The sequence below is a fragment of the Hemicordylus capensis genome, chromosome 2 (genome assembly GCF_027244095.1).
Source record: "Hemicordylus capensis ecotype Gifberg chromosome 2, rHemCap1.1.pri, whole genome shotgun sequence".
NCBI classification, from domain to species: domain Eukaryota; kingdom Metazoa; phylum Chordata; class Lepidosauria; order Squamata; family Cordylidae; genus Hemicordylus; species Hemicordylus capensis.
Genome location: NC_069658.1, coordinates 265,494,428 through 265,513,064, shown reverse-complemented (window position 1 = coordinate 265,513,064; position 18,637 = coordinate 265,494,428). Strand labels below are relative to the sequence as shown.

The window sequence follows — 18,637 nt, the reverse complement described above, 5'->3', positions numbered from 1 at the left end:
CTCATTAACAGAGAGCTTAACATGCCTTTTATGAATAGTTAAGTCAGACCAAAAGCTTGCAGTTCACTATTGATCACCCTCATTCATGTCAAAACAACTGCAGTCTGGGAAAGTGAAAGTTTTGCCCATGTATTGTCATACTTTCTGAAGAACAATTTCTTACATATGCTATATTATTGAATTACACTAGCTTAGTATCACTAAATTTATATCTATAGTAGTGGGCCTGGGCGCAGAGCATCTGTGCCTCTAGTTGGGCCCAGCCACCCACCCACCCCCACATGCCAGCATGCCTGGCTTTCTGGCTGGCCAACTGGCCACTCCCCACCACTGCCGCCCCCCACCCTCGGGCCAGGCTGTCCCACTGCTGCCAGCCAGGCTAGGCTGGCTCACCGCCACTTCCCAGTGGGCGGGCCAGGGCCAGGCCATCCCGCCGCCGCCTCCAACCTCCTCCTCCCAGCTGGCGGGGCTTTGCCAGCCGTCCGCCCACTTCCTCATCGCCACTGCCATTACTTCTCCCCGCGCCTCCTCTTCCTGGCCGACGGGGCTTCACTCGCCATCCACCCACCTCTTCCAGCTGGAGGGGCTTCACCTGCCGACCCTCCACCTCTTCATCCTGGCAGCTGCCATTATTTATCTCTGCTTCAATGCTGGAACTCTTGCGTGCTCTAGAGTATCTGCCCATTAATACTTTATTGTTTCCCTCACCTCAGAGATCTCCCCACCCTCACTTGAGCTGCACTCCTGCTCCTCCTCCATCCCATTGCTTCCATCCCCCTCACTCTTCTTGGTCATGGATGCAGCATTGCTGCCACCTATTGGCCAAGCTGCAGCCCCCTATCCCCAGAGACCTCCTCACCTGAGCCCTGCACCTACTCCTCCCCCCAGGAGCAGCAGCAGCAGTTGATCGTTGCTGCCACCACCATGGCCGCTCGCTCTCCTCAGGCCACTGACAGGCCCGGGCCCGTCCCTTGCCTGCCTTCCTCTGACAATGACCTCGGTAGCCCCAAACAGCAGCAGTGGTTGACTGGGCCCTTCCCTGCTGCTAGTGCTGCCATGGCCGCTCATTCCCCTCAGGCCCATCCCTTGCCCTTCCTTCTGTCTCTCTTTCCCCTCCCTTTTTCTCTTTCTCTCTCTCCTCCACTCACTCTTCCCCACTCTTTCTTCCCCCTCCCTTCATGTTTTTTTTCCTCTCTCCCTCCCTGAGAACAGATTTTGTTCATCTTGTTTCCTCATCTAATTCTCACAACGGCAGCCTCCTTCTCCTGAAGGGGCTCTTTTCTCCCTCACAACCTATCTTTTTGCAGACCCCTGCCTGCTATCATCATCTATCTTTCTATCTATATTATTAATTCTCCAAGATGGGCCATGCGTGGGGATGTGGTAGAAAGGAGGCGATTGGCTGACAGAGTTTGCAAGCATTAGCACCTGACTGGGCAGTGGGGATTCCATATGCAGATAGGGAGAAGGAGCCTGTGAGAGCAGAAGCACCATGGTGATTGGGCAGTGGGGATTCCATATGTGGATAGGGAAAAGGGGCCTGTGATGATTAAGGTCAGTTAGGATGCAACTGTTACTGGTCAGAAGATGTTCTTGATTGTAGAGGAGAGGAATCTATATAAAATGATAGCAGGCGGGGTCTGCAAAAGGAATCCCCACTGCCCAATCAGGTGCTTCTGCTTGGAACTCTGTCAACCAATCACTTCCTTTCTACCACGTCCCTACGCATGGCCTGTCTTCGAAAATTACTAATATAGATAGATAGATAGATGATTTAAGAAAATCTCAAATTTTCAGAAGCAGCTCTTCTCTGTCTAGATTTCAAAAGAAATAGCTCAGTTATAGACAAATACACTGAGTGAAAGCTATGCCAGAGAGGTTTCTGCATTTGTTTCTCATGCAGAAAGGCCTGCTTGACTGCCCAACATTCATTCTTAACTATATCTGGTATTAGGAAACTGCAGCTATCATATCAAAAATTGTTTCTTCTCTGCCAGCTCCTGCTGCACCTGCCTCCCTCTCAACACACTGCTGTTACCTACAAGTCCTATACCATACATACACATTAGACATCTGGCATTAAATAGTGTATTATCTGCTAGTTCTTAAGCTGTGACTCAGCTACCTCTCTATTTCTCTTTAAGGCTTCAGGAAGCAGATAGGACCATCACAAGGATTCAGCCTCATCTTCTGCACAGTACAGGCAACTCACTCTTATTCTCATAATTAACTCAGCTGGCCAGCAGCTAGGGGGTTGGGAACCTGGGTCTCACGAATGATGTCATCTGAATGAAGAATCAGATTTAGCAACATAAATGGTGATAGTAAAAAGAATGAAGCTACTTTGTAAGGAGCTGAACAAATTTCAACAACCGCAGGTAAGCAGTTATCAGCAGTGGTCCTTTGATGTGCTCCAAAAGGAAGACATTTTACTACTTGGAATCAGTACCTCCTTTATGGAGGTAATGACTGGAGGTTGCATCACAGCCAGAGTTCAGCGGCAGCACAACTAAAGCTTGTAGAAAAGGCTAAGACTCCCTTCCCACACCTCTAGATCCAGCACTTCCTAATCTACTTCCCTGCCTTCTCAGACATAGCCTCATTAACTATTTCCTCTTCCAACCACAATACCCAGGAGATCCCCCAAGCCTTCAATAAGTGAAGTTTTTAGTCTGCATAGAAGTCAAGCATCCTAGTTCAGATAAGCACTGCAGAAAAAACTGAATGATTCACTGGATCTAAGATTATTCAATTTTACCAGGAGCAAGATTTTACACTGTTGGGAGATTCAGTTATGCCCTCAGTGTTAGTCTTCTGGGCGACTATGAGTGTTAATATCTTAGAGCTATTCAATATCTCTGCACTGTTAACTAGTAGTCCTACCTGCCAGGGATGTGTGCAGAACCGGTGGGGCCGGTTCAACAGCGGGGGGGGGACACTTTAAGGGTGGGGGAGGGTGCACTTGCCCCTGCACCCGGCTGCATTTCTCCCACCAGGGAGGTACGCTGGCACCCTGACAAACCGAGCAACGGCGGGGAAAACGTGGCGAGGGAAGTGCACCTTCCCCCACCCTTAAAGGCAGACACGCCTCCTCCGTCGAGCCTTCAAACCAGCCTGTGTTCAAACTTGTTCAGAGGCCCATAAAAGGGCCCCTGAATAGGTTCATGCATATCCTTCCTACCTGCAATTCCAAATGTTTGTTTTTGGGACCTATAGTAGCAATATAGTAAGCAAGCAATGGTGGCCATCTGGCTCATTTATCATAACCACATCAATCCATAGTCACTCTCAAAATCCTCACAAAACCCTGAGAATGCTTTTTAACAACCAAGAGCAGGATCTCAGCATTTAAGGCAGCAGCTGAAAGAAACCAGACCCAAGAGATAAACAAGAGCAAGCATATGCAGCAGTTTCAAATGCAATTCCTGAAAACAGATCATAGATACAGCTCAAAGATTCACACTATGTTACATGCAAAAAATAAAACTCTTCTGGCTAGGTCTTCACGTCCTCTTAGTGCCAACACACTTTACTGGACAGTAACCAAGAAAAATATTTGTAAAAATTTAAAGAGCAGATATAAGCAGAATTGCCACCAACTTCAAATTAAGGTGACATTTTATAAAATGTGTTCAGCCTTTAAAGCCCTGAATGGCTTGGGTCTGGGCTACCTTAGAGAGCACCTTCTTCTGTATGAACCCCATCGCATGTTGAGGTCATCTCGTGAGGTCCATCTCCAGTTACCACCGGCACGTCTGGTGGTGACTCGGAGTCGGGCCTTCTTTGTGGCCTTGCTCCTGGCCTATGGAATGCACTCCCAGCAGATATCCATAATTTAGGCTCTTTGTTGGCCTTTAAGAGAGCCCTAAAGACTTACTTGTTTGGCCTGACCTTCCAAGGTTTTAAAAATTGTTTTAAAGTATTTTTATTGGTTTTAAATGGTTCTGAATTGTTTTTATATCATTTTAAGAAGTGTGTTTCAAATGGTGTTTCTTTTTATGTTTTTAACTTGTTGTGTACCACCCAGAGTCTTTGGATGGGGCAGTCTAGAAATGTAATCAATACACACACATACACCAGGGCTGCACAACTTCGGTCCTCCAGCTGCTGATGGACTACAACTCCCATCAGCCACAGTGGCCAATAGTTATGGATGGTGGGAGTTGTAGGTCAACATCTGCAAGAGGGCCAAAGTTATACAGCACTGATGTACACAAACAGATCTAACATCTTCAAAATCTAACCTCTCCAATACAATTTTGTGCACAAAAGTTCATTCTGTCTGCAATAAATTTATTGGCCTTTAAGGTGTCACAAGACCGCCTTCTTTACTGCAACAGACAAACACAGGCACTTGTCAGAAAGGAAAGACATGTCTCTCATGCTTTTAAAATGAAGGGAGCACTTTATGATCATGCAGGTTACAACTATAAAGCCTGGAAACATCTTGATTACTGTACAGTGCTGTTAAAGTCAAAGGGTTGATTTTATTTCATATGGAGTTGACAGCAGTGACAACCACATGTCCCAGCATGCAATATGATTTAAGGTGGAGTGCAGCATATTGGGATTTGGAGTGCATACCAGCCAGAAATACATTCTCAAAACAAGCTGCTGCTTATCACAAATGTGTACTATTTGGATCTGTCCCAGCTATGTTTTAGTGCAACTACCCTTTTGACTGGACTATTTCAAAATTGATCTAGCTATAGTAATGTTCATTCTCTTTTTAACCTTTTACTGTATAGTAACTGAAGTTCAAGCCTCATACTCTCCCTACTTTTGTAAAGAATTTCTCCCATGTGGTAATATACAGACTAATTACCTACTATATGACATAATTTGTTATTAAGTATCTAAAAGAATACACCACAAAAATACAATGCTTTTCAAAAATATGCGCTTGATCAGAATAAAGTGCTTTCAGAATATACGGGTTTTTAAATCTGCAGTAAACAGATTTCAAATAATATTTTCATTTTAATGGTATTAGACAAACACAGCACAAGTAAGACTGAGTCCACCCAAAGTGGGCAAGTAAAAATGCCACAAAACAGAGCAATCCCCATTTTTCAGAAACAAAGAACTTGCCAATCCACAATGCTGTAAACTGAACCCAGATTTACCAGAAGGCCACATATTTAAGCAAGATACAAGATTTCAGCACACAAAACTGCTCTGGTTTAAACAAACAACTATTGACTATTCATGGATCTAGTTCAACTAGTGCAAATCTTTAAATGAAAGTTTATTTCTGTTTTATCAGACCTATTTCAGTCTTAACAAGTCAATTAGGAACAGATTTAAACTAATCTGAAATAAGCCATCCTTAAACACCAAAATAGGGTTGGCATCAGTTAAAACCAGTTCACTAAACCAGTGCAAATCACTGCCTGAGATGCAAGTTTAGATCACTAATCTAACACCTACAGTTCAGTGTCAGAATATGAGGCCTATAGCTACCCTGTCCCTGACCATCTTCTAACAATCATTAACTGCTACTGTCAAGACAGCTGTCCAAAGAGTGCCGATGAAAACAGCAACACTTGTGGTACAACATGCATTCAAACAGACTTGTTAATACACCCAAATTGGCAAATTTGTCATCATACTATAACCAGTGATCTAGATCACCACAAAGATGCCAGAACTGTGAAGGCAGCCTCCACGTAACAAAAGGTTTGCAGTTGCAGAGTAGCCCTCCATTTTGATCAATAAGATGTTTTTAAAAGTGTGCTGAACTATAAAATCTGGCCCAAAGGTAATCAATGTTTTGTTGATTCTACAGCATGTTAACAGCAAGCAATTGCATGTGCGCGTGCACACAAGGAGGTCCAGTTGATACAATGACAGTTGATTGATTAAGTGCCGTCAAGTCAGTGTTGACTCTTAGCGACCACATAGATAGATTCTCTCCAGGATGATCTGTCTTCAATTTGGCCTTTAAAGTCTCTCAGTGGTGCAATCATTGCTGTTGTAATCGAGTCCATCCACCTTGCTGCTGGTTGTCTTCTCTTTCCTTCAACCTAAAAAACTTTGGTTCAAATCATGGGTCTCCTCAGCAACCTTTAGTAGGAGTAGAGTTGTATTCCACAGGGTTGGAGGAGCAGCTACATAAAATGAAGCAATGCAGACAGGGGTCAAAGTTATCAAACATCCAAGGGAAGAAGTAACTTCTATAATAATGTGTGATAAGAAATAGAGTGGAGTTGATTGAAATATGCTGTCACTCACCCATTTGCTTCTTTGTAAGAATCAGTGGTGCAAGTAGTCCTTGACTTACACAAAATCTGTATTGGAGTATACATTTTGGGGAAGAGAGGAGGGTCTGGTTCAGGAGTAAAACTGAGACAATGGACGGAAGAATTAAGGGGTGAGGGTTATTTGCTTTGACCAACAATCTAATCTCAGGATAGTCCTATAGCCCTCTCCATCTCCAACACATGGGCACAAATCTAAATAAAATATTCATCATCAAATTAAATCAACCAGATACTTTAAATGAATGAATATGGTCTCCTATAAGTTAGGAATTTAGTTATCAAAATTTCAGATATAAATATTTTTGTGACCACCATGTCAGGAAAGATTGTTCATGTCAAAAGATCTGTATGATCTGTAGCTGGTAACAACCATTTTATGTCTTGTTGAGGCATAGGATACAACAGCATCCAGCTGACACACCTTGAGGTTCGTGAGCCCTGAAGGACTAACAGGAGTAAACTTGTTTGCATCAGAAAACAGCAGCTTCAGTTTTAACATGAGGTCTTTTTAGTCACTCTTGTATAATCTAAAATCACATTCAGCTGGTGCTTTGGTTTCTCTTTTTCAAGCCACAATGAGAAAGAGGAGACATTAAGCTGATCAGATTTTTAAAAAACTTTTAGAAATGTCTCTCAGTTTTACATTTAAAAATGCCAGAGCAGAAAGCCATTTTAAAATAAAACAAATTTCATCTCTGGAGTGATAACTTGAACACACAAAACCCTCCAGTACAATTAGGTAATACTTGCAAAAGGAAGATAACCCCATTTAGTCATAAGCAAGTAAACCGTTTCTGAGCATGCTCTAAAAGCGCAGACTAAGATTTCTAGTAGCTTGCTCAAGCCCCATCCCTAGGATGAGTCCAGTAGGACAAAGGTAAGTTCTGAATATTGGAGAATGGGAAGAGGAGAAATCTTCTGACATATTATAATATCAAATTTTCACCTTGTTCTTGTAACCTAAAAGATTCAGGTATTATTCAATGGCTTAAAACTTCTGAGAAGATGCACTGAGTAGGCTGTGCTCATGTGTGCTTGGACACAAAAAGTCTTATGGTTTGGGGTCTATCTGTTCAAAGAGGAACACACTCCCCAGCCCCTGCAGACAAAGAGGATCGAGTTTAGTGATGTGATATGAAGTTATTTCCAAAATTTCCTTTGCCATAATACTTGTAATCTCCCATTAGCCAAGTTCTATCCATATGCTAAAAGCAACTGTCAAAGGATTGACACTCCTTTGGGAGACAAACATCCTGAGGAGGAATAGAGAAGGCTCTGCTCTAGTAAGATGCTGATATTCTTCTGAGGACACTCTTGTTTCTCAACACACCCTACAGTTCTCAGTGAAAGAGGAGATTTGCTATGCTAAGCCATAATTGTGAAGAAGCAACACCTATTTCAGTGGTTCTGACTCAAGTATTCATGATTGGATATTTAATTTATGGAAGTATACACAGTGTTTAGTGTGTACTTCTCATATTTATTTGGCATAAATATCCGTGTAGCAGTTCTAGTAACCCAGGTTCCATGGGTTTTGTATGGTAAAAACACGTTTAAATAAGCTGGGGAGAAGAGCAGCATCTGTCATAGTTATGTGAGCAAATTTTGAACATATACACTTAGTCAAGTAGTAATTGTTATTGCAAGAGAATTTCCTTCAAATATTGTGAATCAAACTTGTATAAATTTGGTATTTCACTAGCATATTTAAATTAAAGGTACAGCAAATGAGGCTATAAGCAAGTCTCTAGAACTGTCTTGGGTCTTCAGCAGCAAGTCTTCAGAACTGTCTTGGTCTTCAACAGGACTTACTCCAACAATAAATGAATTCTAGAACGGTTGCCTAAACAATGCACCCAAGAATCTATTTTACAGTAGTGTAGCATAGCCCCACTGCCTTCAACTGGACACCTGAGAAAATTGCTCCAGAAATGACTCTAACAAGAATAAAATGTGCTAGGGCAGTGAAGCAGAACTAAATTTTCAATTTCCCCAAACACTGTGCATTTATATCCAATTGTCTTTTATTACCTTATGCTGCTAAAGGCAAGTGTCAGAACAAAAATACTTCAAAGCTATTCTTCTTATCTGTTCTGTTAGCCACTATCTGAACTGAGAACCTAGAAGCTAGCCAGGTTTTATCCAGTTTTTCCACGTTAGAAGTTCATTGTTAATAACACCTTTCTATTGAATTTCATTTGTTCAATGCTAGTGTCTGTACATTTACAAAGATCTGATAATATCCTCAGAACACTACATAGCAATGCTGCAATTTCAGTCTGACTTCAACGTAAGTAGTGTCTCTGCAAAGATCTGTGTTTGAGAACAACTCAATGGGCATCAAGCACGAATGTGCATGCAACCAAACCAGCATGACCTCTAATGTGAAATACTATTGGATAAAATGGGTGATGTCAAGAGCAGGATAGGATACTTCCATGTAAAGCCTAAGTGATGTAGTTTAACCAGTAGTGCCTTTTTCCTGTTGGGTTAGCATCCAATTAGTGTCCTGTTCTGATGTAGCAAAGTGTTTTAGTTATCAATGAGAAAAGCAGCACTCTACAGTAGAGGTGCCAAGCTCAAATGGGCTGAAAGGCCAAGTTCCCCATCAAGCAGATGTCAAGGGGCCAAATCTACAATTTTTGTTCACCAAATGTCAATTCAATTTGAACTGAACAGTAATCAGAACACCAGTGCACGTTAAATATGCGCTTTGCCACTTTACTTCTGGTTTAGAGGGAAAAGGCATAGGGAAAGCAGGCTGATACTAATGCATACTTGCCCTGAAGATAGTTCAGTATTTTGTATGGAGTGCAGAAAACATGCTGCAGGATATTCTGAAGGCCCCTATAAGCTCCTGGGCTTTGTTTGATGCTCATCAACAGTAAGGGTTTTCAGTGTGCTAAAATCAAACAGTGCTACAACCAAATTTTCAGTTATACTACAACTGTAGGAAGAGCTAAAAATCCAAAGAAAAGCATTCTTAAGTAAAACAGATTGTGACATCCAGGTCACATATACCTTCTAGTAAGAACATTCATTTTCCTAGAACCCAACTTGAACCCTGGAAACTCAAGGTGCTGACACATCAAGTCATTGTATCAAGACTTCATGTGCTGTGAGATCATCAGAGCCAGAAAAATCCAGGTGTCTGGTTGCCAAGGCTCCTAAAATTTTATGCTGTCTACTAAAAACTTAATTTTGTCTCCTGGGAATTTGAACTATTTTTGCAGTCCTATCAATCGTGATTCTGGTTTCCAATATAATATATTTTTAGGATCTTTTGTTATATAAGGTACATTTGCATCCTCCAACTATGGAACCACCACTTCTGATTTAGTAATACAATGTCTTTCTTCATAACAGAAACCTATTAAAACTAGTTATAGCCCTAGCCAGCATTGCTGCAAATAGTACTACAGGTAAAAACAATGCTTTATCAGAAAACTTACAGTTTACTACTGCATTATGTCATATTAGGAGGCCAAAATATGAATTTAAAGTGTCATAGTTAGCGGTTTACATCACGTAATGTAGATTATGTAAGGTTCTTTTGGTATATTTATGGAATGTTTGTGTGTAAAGCAACATCTATTTACAAGTGCACAAAACACACTATGGTGAGCCTTCATGAGAACAACCAGATTATGAATCTGGAAGACAGCATCATTCCAGTCCATGGACAAGTCAGTTAAAGGATGGGTTTGGGGTACACAGGATTTGTAAATATAGCCAGTAGTGTTTATGCCCCCAATATGTAATTATTTCTTCTCTGGTGCTTCCAGCATGGAGAAACTCAGGCAACTGTCCATATTATACCAGCTAGGAAAGGGCACCTTTGCCTCCTAACACAATCAAACAGAAAATAAAGTGTCTAGAATGTGCTCACACTTCAATAAGCCACTTCCTTAGGAAAGTCCACATCACACAATCTTAACTATGAGATCTGACTGGGCTAATTATCAGGTTTTCAAATCTATGTGTACACAAGCGCCTAGTCTTGTAGGTTCCCCACAAGACTAGGATAGGGGACAATCACTTATAAGCTAGTCTCAGAAAGAAACTAACATTGTACTATCCTATAGAAAGAGAGATGTATTTGCTGTATCTCTGCCTCTGCTGAAAGGGGCAGTTCCTTAGACTCTACTGCCAATTGCAAAGACTCAATGTGCCACATTTTGACCGCACTCTAGACCTTCAATGAAAAATACTCTCAGTGCTAGGAGGCTGGTGTCTGCTGTACACACCCACTGCACAAAGCAGAAATTCCTGTCAATAAGGCAAGGGGCCCAGGCAATGGAAGGGGAGGAAAAAGACCTACAAACAATAAGGAAAGCATCTGGCTCTCTGATTTACTGGAAGGGAGGCTGAAGTCAGACAGAGACTGCAGTCACAGACCAGAGGCTGCATCTCTCCCACTTCAGAAAGATCTGATCAATTCTCACTGTCTTGGATTTGCAAAGGGTGAAAATGAGACAGACAAGGCATCTCTAGATTTTCAGGCTACATTCTAAAGCAGCCCCAAAGACTGAAAGGGAAGGGGGAAACCCACCAAAAATGAACAACCTGTAGTTGTAGCCAGCTGGGTTAAATTCACATCCTTCTGGTTCAAAGCTTTCATGCCCCAGAAAGAAGTCCTCTCTCAGTGCATGAACCAACCATATCTTAAGTGCAGCACTAATGGAGGTTGTGCTGCTGTCCTTCCCTGGAGACAGCAGCCAACACTACTGAAGCTTCTCACGTAGCAACCAGAGCTCCAGAGCCAACATTAGCTGCTTGTCACCGCCTTAAATGCTCACCCACAGGATCCAAGGCAAAGCAACACCCTCAGTCACCTCTGTGCTGCAAGACACAAAGCTGACTTCCTGGGACAGCAGTAGAGGGGAAATAAATACCTGATGTCACCTTCATAGGTGAAAAGGGGGAGTCCTGCACACCACTAAGAAAGCAGTATATCGTCATCTAGCCTGCAACCCATATCCAAGTCACCAGAGAGCTCATTTGGAAAATATTTTTGCAATCTGGGATCTGCAATTGCTGCCAAAAATCGTGGTTTTTGAGGCCACGGCCCCATCCCCCCCACAAGACAAAATCAATTCATTCTGCTGCCCACAGACTCTGCCTGAGTGAACCTTAAATACTCCAATTACATAATGGGCCAGGGAGAGAAACTGCAGGAGGCCACACTGCAAGGGCCATTATCTCCTTAAAGAAACACCAGCATCAGCAGAAGCAATCTCAATGGTATATTTTGTTCCCCTCTACTTTCTGGATATGGGGGCTGCTGCTTGAAGCACAAGGAGATTCTCCTAGTTGAATGCACAGACCTCTCAACTACACTCTTCTCAAATAAGATCCTGACATTCTCTGCCCCCTACCAATCTCTTTCCAGATTACCAAATTATTCCCCAAATTATAAGGAGGATTTGTCTCAGAACACAGGAGGGCTCTGTTTCAAACAGCAAGCCACTGGCACCCCAAGGACAAGCTGATGGAGACAGGGGCTATGGCGACCTTGCCACAGCACTGTTACTGTGTTTACAAGGAACTGCATTGCCAGTGAGGGTGCTGAGATCAAGGCAAAAAACCTAAAAATGTACCCCAAGAACACACACATGACAGACAATGAAAAGCAAGAAAAAATCCATGTTGCAGCCTCCAACAGCAGACAAGGGAAAAGGAGAAGAGGATTATTAAAGTGCAGCACCATCGCCACACAAGCACCATGAGAAAGCAGAAAATGCAGGTCAAACACCTCCTCCCCCATTGCCTGAAGGAGCCAGCAAGTCAGAAGCAGACAGCAGAGGAAGGGGGGGGGGTGAGATGGGAAGGAGCAGCTCAGGGGAAGCTGCTTCAGCACATGGAGGAGGGGTGGAGGGGAGGCAATGGTGAACTCACACACAGGAGCGCGCACACACACACCCATTCCTGGCAAACAGCTGCTTTGATGTGGAAGCCATCGTCCCAGAAAGGGATTTTCCCACAATCTCACAGTAGGTCTTCCACAAAAGCCTCGACTGGCTATTTCCTCTCTCCACAGACACACACTACATCGAGAGAAACCCTGCCTAGGAACCCAAATACAATGAATTAATTAGGTTCCCTTCACCATCACCTCCCCTTCTCCCTCCCCACCCACCCACCCCCATACTCCAGGCTCCCCCATCCCCCCTCAGACCAGACACACAGGAGAAGGAGAGGATCGCCATGACGCCCCCGCTCTCCTCCAGCGCCCAGCACGGGGCAAGCTCCTTCCGCACCCCCACCCCAGGAAAGAAAGGGCGGGTGCGAGCGACATGGAGAGCAGACCCCCCCACCTCCCTGCCCTCCCCCACCCTCCACTTGGGCCAGGCTTCCCTCTGTGCAGACCTCGACGGGGATTCCCACGCGCGCAACCCAGCCCCCACCGCAGATAGACACCCCCTTCTCAACCTCCAGACGCCCCCAAGCCTGGAGAGAAAGCTGGGTGTCAGGCGCAGACAAGGGAGCACAACCTCCCCCTCTCTTCCTCCCCCCACTCGTCCCAAATGCGAGAGACTTCGCTTCCCTGGAAGAACCAACCTCAGTACTTTTCTGCACTCCCATCCCCCCCCTCCGCCCGGCCATCCCAACCAACATGACGGGGGGGTGGGGTGAGTTGAGGCGGGTGGGAATTCCAGGGTTTGGGGCAACTGGGGGACTAAATTGGTGGAAACTAAGCAGGAGGCGACGGGGCGCTAAAATGAAGGGAGGACCACGCAGGGGATCTCTCTCTTCCCCCCACTAAGTTTCCCGCCCCTCCCCCTCCCCAAGCACCCCTCTCAAGCGGTGCCCCCCCTCCGCTCTCACCTCCCCCTTCCACTTCCTTATGGGCTGTAGCTAACCTGTCCGGCCCGTTGCCCGGGCTCCCGGCACTAGGCCCTGCTTGGCGCCACGGTGTTTCCTAGACGGCAGGCGGGACCGAAAGCTTGGCTCCACAGCGCAGCGGCCACAAGCAGCCACGGCCCCTCCCCCTCCGCAGCAACAGCAAACGGCCGGCAGCTCCTCCTCAGCAGGCCGGGCGGAAACGGCACTTAGTGCACGGGGATTCCCAGCGCTGGCGCCAGGGGCGCCCCAGCCACACCCCCGGCTCCACTCATTGGCCGGGCTTTCCGCACGATCTCCACCTCCTCAGTTTTCTCAAGCGACACCTCCTGACTCTTTTCCACCTCCTATTGGCCGCGCTTGCTCTCCAGCCGAGGAGGGCAGTCTCTCTCGCACCCCGTTGTCTGTAACCCGACAGCCTTAGCCGCTGTACCTTCACAGTGGCGAGCCCCTATTGGGTGTTGAAGATGCCACTCCAGTTGCGTCACCATTCTCAGGGCTATAAGAAGAAGCGCGGCTGTTCTGGCACTTTAGATTAGAACAGGACGGGTGAGGCGAGTGGTTTGTTGGGGAGGGAAAAAGAGAGAGGCAGCGGCTTGCTCACTGACTGGCGTTTGAATTCTGCTCAAACTCTATTTCTGCCCGCGCCTCAATGCACGTGGGTCTAGGGCTCTACGTGCTCGAGGGTGAGGCTACCATTTGATTGGCTTGTCTTGGCCAGTCCCACGTGGGGTTAAGTGCTGCTTGGGGACACGTGGCATCGGGAAAAAGGAGGCTGGGTTCGCTGCTGGATCTGGCAAGCCCTCTGTGCATGCGCCTTGAGCAACCACCGCTTTGGGAGGATGAGCAGAACGCACACGACGCATGCACCAGCTTGGGTGGCTGAGCTGGAGGAGGGGAAAAGAGCAGGCGGGGGTAACTGCAGGGGAGATTCGCGCCAGGAAAGGGGGGGTGTGCTAGGCGGAAAGCTTTCTGGTTAGTTAGGGCAGGTTAGAGCTCGCGTTACTGCAGAATGCAATGCAGGCTTTGCCAGTAACCCTGTTGTGGCCCCTCAGCCCCTTTCAACGATCCGCTTGCTGCTCCCCCTCCTCCGCTTGGTTCTCTTGCTTGCTGCGAACCACACACACCACTTCCCCTCCTATGCGCAGAATCTTACAGCCTGATTGTTGTATGTGCTTGTACTCGGAGCTAAATCCCACTGAATTCTCCGGGACTTATTCCTAAATCAGTGTGCAAAGGATTGTATCCCCTAAATTCCTTTCCAGTCCTCGCGCAGCTTGGATTTGGGCGCACATATTTCCCTCCCCCACCCAACTCTTCGACGCACACCGTTTTGATCCCTGCTCGTTTAAAAGCAGAGAGGAACGCCTCGCAAGAATAGGCAAGGGCGGGGGGAGAAAAGAAAATAGTGAGGCTTTGTGGGGGAAGCCTCTGGCCGTAAAGCGGTATCCTTGGGCCTGGAATAATAATTGCCTATTGCAAGCTTCGTACAGCTTACTTCAGGAAAAGATACTACCTGCCTGGACAACTCCCTGGCTATGGAATTCACAGAAAGCCCCAGCGCAGTTTAGGGTAGCATCCGGGAACTTTCCGCAGCAGGCAGAGTGAAAATATGGATGGGGGTGTCCGCCTGCCCGCGAGGCAGCCAGATCTTGCGGCTGGGGGGGGGGCAGTGTGTGTCGTGTCTCGTGTTCTGGTGTCTCCAGCGGCCTCGTTTCTTTTTTTGGCGTATGGGCGGGCTCTGATAATTAGAAATGCCTTTCTTCTACTTTCCTGTATCTGGGCTGGAGCAGAAGGGCTGCCTTAGTCGCAACCTCCTCTGCCCCTCCCTCACTTCTGCTTGCGTTTGAAGGAACCTAGTTCCTTCTCAGTCTTGGCCTCCAGTTAAACACAGGCTTTTTATTCTTGCTGCAATGCAGCCTCAGCGAGGCAGAGTGAGGTGTGCTTGAAACCCAACAAATGTGTTTGAAGACTGCCTAATTCTGCCTGATTCTTTTATTTTCATCTTGCTCTTCAGACAGAAATGGCCTCCCCAACGACTCCCGGCAATTGAGCCAAATTACAGTGCTGCTGCTGAGGCACAGCAGTAAATGGAAATAAGCCACAGGCCCTGACCTCAGGCTTACACACTACAAGACACTCCAGAGGAGGGGATGCAGGGATAGGAATCTCACAGTGCCAGAGCAAAGTGGGTTGTTAACCAGCATTTGAGAACAGATGGGCCCATGCCTTTTTTTTTTTTTTAAACACTTTATATCCCACTCTTCCTTCAAGGAGCCCAGAGTGGTGTACTACATATTTAGGATTCTCTTCACAGGGTTGTTGTGACTGGCCCAGAGTCACTCAGCTAGTATCATGGCTGAATGGGGATTTGAAGTCAGGTCTCCCCGGTCCTAGTCCAGCACTCTAACCTTGCTGGAATGTGGGTAGGGCCTTCGTGATGGGGATCAGAGGGACCTTTCCTTTACTTCTGTATACTTATAGAGCAGCTGACAACTGCAGCATAGGATTTCAGGCTTAATCTTCCAAGGGCAAAGAAGCAATAACCAGGCCTTGTCAATAACTAGCCCACAATACTTGCCTAGCTTGTTGCAGTGGTCACTCATTTCATGGCAACTAGTGTTGTGTGTGTCCCCCCTCCGCCAACTTTCTACAGAAACAGGGATATTGTCATGCCTTAAAGTACTGTGTGCTAGTGGTAAGTAGGCAGTCAACCATTTGACAGTTCTGTTGAAATCTGCACAGCTTCTGAAGCTTTTTAAGTTGTGTGTGGGGTTTATTCCCTTGAAACAAAATCTAAAGCCTCATTTGAGTGAACCATAAGGCTGTCATGAGTGCCTTTACAGCCTGATCCTGTGTGTACGTGCTTGAAAATAAGTTTCACTGAGTTCAGTGGAATTTAAACCCAAGGACGCGTGCATTGGAATTGCCAGCTTATTTGTAGGTAAGCCATTTATTTATATGGATCTGTTGTAGTCTAGCTTTTGTAGGAATTTTGGGATACTATCAAGCAAGCAGCCTACTTCATAAAATGTTATAGTATAGGGAAGCTATTTTGAAATCACACCTCTTGAACTTTGAAAATGAATTTAACAAAGTATGTACTGTAGACCTCCATTTTAAGGATTTAGGGAGACTGGGAGAAAAATGCTATAGGTATACCAATATGTGAAAGAATATGGAGAAATGAAATACCTCTAAGTAGGGAAAGCTATGTATGGTAGTGTGTGTGGTGTTAGGTCTGTGCCTTTTAACAGCTGTGTGACAAAGCAGAAAATCAGCAGATGGTGTTTCCATATCTGCATGTTGAGAAGCTTTGCCTATTGAATTTCTACTTGACACTCAGCTGCTAAAGGTGTAGAATTCCTGGCAACCTTACCTATAAGCCATGTGAATGTGCAGCAACCTTTGTTTCTCATCACTAATTGAGCAACTTTATTGTTAAGCAAGTTGGAGGATGTAATTGTCTAATATTGGTCCATGCAGCTTCTCGTTAGGCTGAGATTGTGGTCCCAGCCCCCTCCGTTTAAAAAAAAATAAGCCACCATAGTCCTGTTCCTCCTATAATATCAGGCCCACAATGCAACAGTCCAGCCTCACTCCTCCGCCAGGATGTAGAGAACAGGAAACTGCCACAGCTGTTCTCCATGTCAGTGCCAAAGTGGGAGAGAGAGACATCTGGTGGTAGAAATGTCATTTACACAGGCAGAGAAATTGCTTTTGAAGTCACTTTGAAAGTGTCCTGGACACACTGCCTGTCTGAAAAAGAAAAGCACCCCTTTTCTCCCTTTGCCAAGTCTGTTTATTGCATTCGTGGGCATGTTGCACAGTAACACCCTCCCCTACCCCCACCGTTCCCAACTCAATTTTAGCTTTATCAGTGCCTCCAGTAGGACAGGAGAATCCCAAATCCATCACCCTGTACATTTAATTTATATCCCATTTTTCTTCCTTTGTGGATATCAGACAAGACTATATGGGGTTCCCAAGTGGTCACCCATCCAGGCATTGATCCAATCTAGATTCCGCAAGATGGCTGTATCAGGTGTCCAACTATGCCTTAAGGTCACACATTGGTTAGTCAATCAGTTCCCATTTGTGTTGTGAGTTTGCCTGCCTCATACTGTCCCGAGCCTAAGAAATATTTACTCAGAAGTAAATTACTTAAATAGGACTTACATGAACTTGAGTTTAGCACTGCAGCCCCATGTACACTTACTCAGCAGCAAGCCCCACTGATTTCAATAGTGCTTACTCCCAGGTAAATATACAGGATTGCAACCTAAGTGAACAGAATTCCTGCCATGTAGCTATGTCGTGCCTGCAGCTTTCTAGAAACCATGCTGTAACTTGTTTAATGGCTTTTTTTGGTAAATAAAGTCCTAGCCCTCAAATAATAGTAACTCTTGAAAACTTGTATACATTCTCATTTATACAGTACTATCAATGTATATAGACCATTACAGCATTCAATAAGAGGCAGGTCCCTGCCCCCCAAAACAACAATTTAGGTTTTGATAGTGGGGGAGAAACAACAGAGAAACTAGAGGCAAAGACAACAACAGGTGGAGCTGAAGAGACAAGAATAGCTGATGAATGTGAATAAATGCAGTTACACATACATAGGCTTTTTTCAGTTCTGAATAAAGACTAAAGCCAGAGGGGTCCAATGGCCCAAGGTCACACTCTGTATACCATGAAGTGCAACCAGCTACCATCATCTGCAGGGTCACCTGACTGGCTTACAGTTGCTTGCACCTAAGAGAGCTGCAACCATAGGGTGGTATGTCTGTACTTTCACACAAAGCACTGGCTAGCAGTAGTGCCATCTTCCCTAAGAATCACCAGCTGATGGCCACTGGGCCAAATCTGGCCCCAATCCCAAAGCACGAGAGGGATGTGGAGACAGCGGTAGCAATGGTATTGTTGCCTAGGGCACAGGGGTTAGAAGTATCAAAGCTATGCTAGATAGGTGGCAAGTGGAATGCCACTTGCTGTGGAAACAAGACAGTCCAAAGGTGGCCAGAGAAGAACTGGGGAAATAGCAGTACTACACAACGGATTAAGACTAAAATCCTATGTATATTCACTTGGGAGTCAGGAAAAGTAGGTCTTCCTATTTGCATGTATTTGGAAGTATCAGGCTGCGTATTGCTTAACACTGGTCATAAACAGCATAGATGGGATGCCAAATCAAACCACTCCTAAATCTTGGCGTAATGCCTTAATATTACCATTGTGCTTACTTGCACAATCCTCTTCCACCTCCTTTCACAAATTCTTCATGGTTTCTATTATAGTTATGGAGACAACTCACTCTGCAGCTGCTCTCACCCCCAAGATTCACCAGCTCCAAATACTCAAGGCAATTTGTTTCTTTACTTTTGCTGGTACATAAACTTAGTAAATTGTGCACCCACCAGCAGGACTCTGCATTACAAGTCACTCCAAACCATCAGGGGGTTTATGACAGCTATAAACATCATATTGTCTTTATTCCAAGAGGCTCTTAACCTAGATGCAGCTTTTTG

The 18,637-nt window shown here is 45.2% G+C and overlaps 1 protein-coding gene across 5 annotated transcripts in view; it reads right to left on the bottom strand.

Annotated features, from left to right (window-relative positions):
* SETD5 (SET domain containing 5) overlaps positions 1–13,715 on the bottom strand; it is an 81,496-nt gene extending 67,781 nt beyond the window's left edge. For 2 of the 5 annotated variants that reach the window (XM_053294315.1, XM_053294319.1), the window contains exon 1: positions 13,127–13,510. The gene's annotated coding sequence lies outside the window, so the exon portion shown is untranslated. Of the gene's footprint in view, positions 1–13,126; positions 13,511–13,539 lie in introns of those variants that run through there. The other 3 variants (XM_053294317.1, XM_053294320.1, XM_053294316.1) reach the window with 2 other exon arrangements.
* Between the last annotated feature and the right edge of the window lie 4,922 nt (positions 13,716–18,637).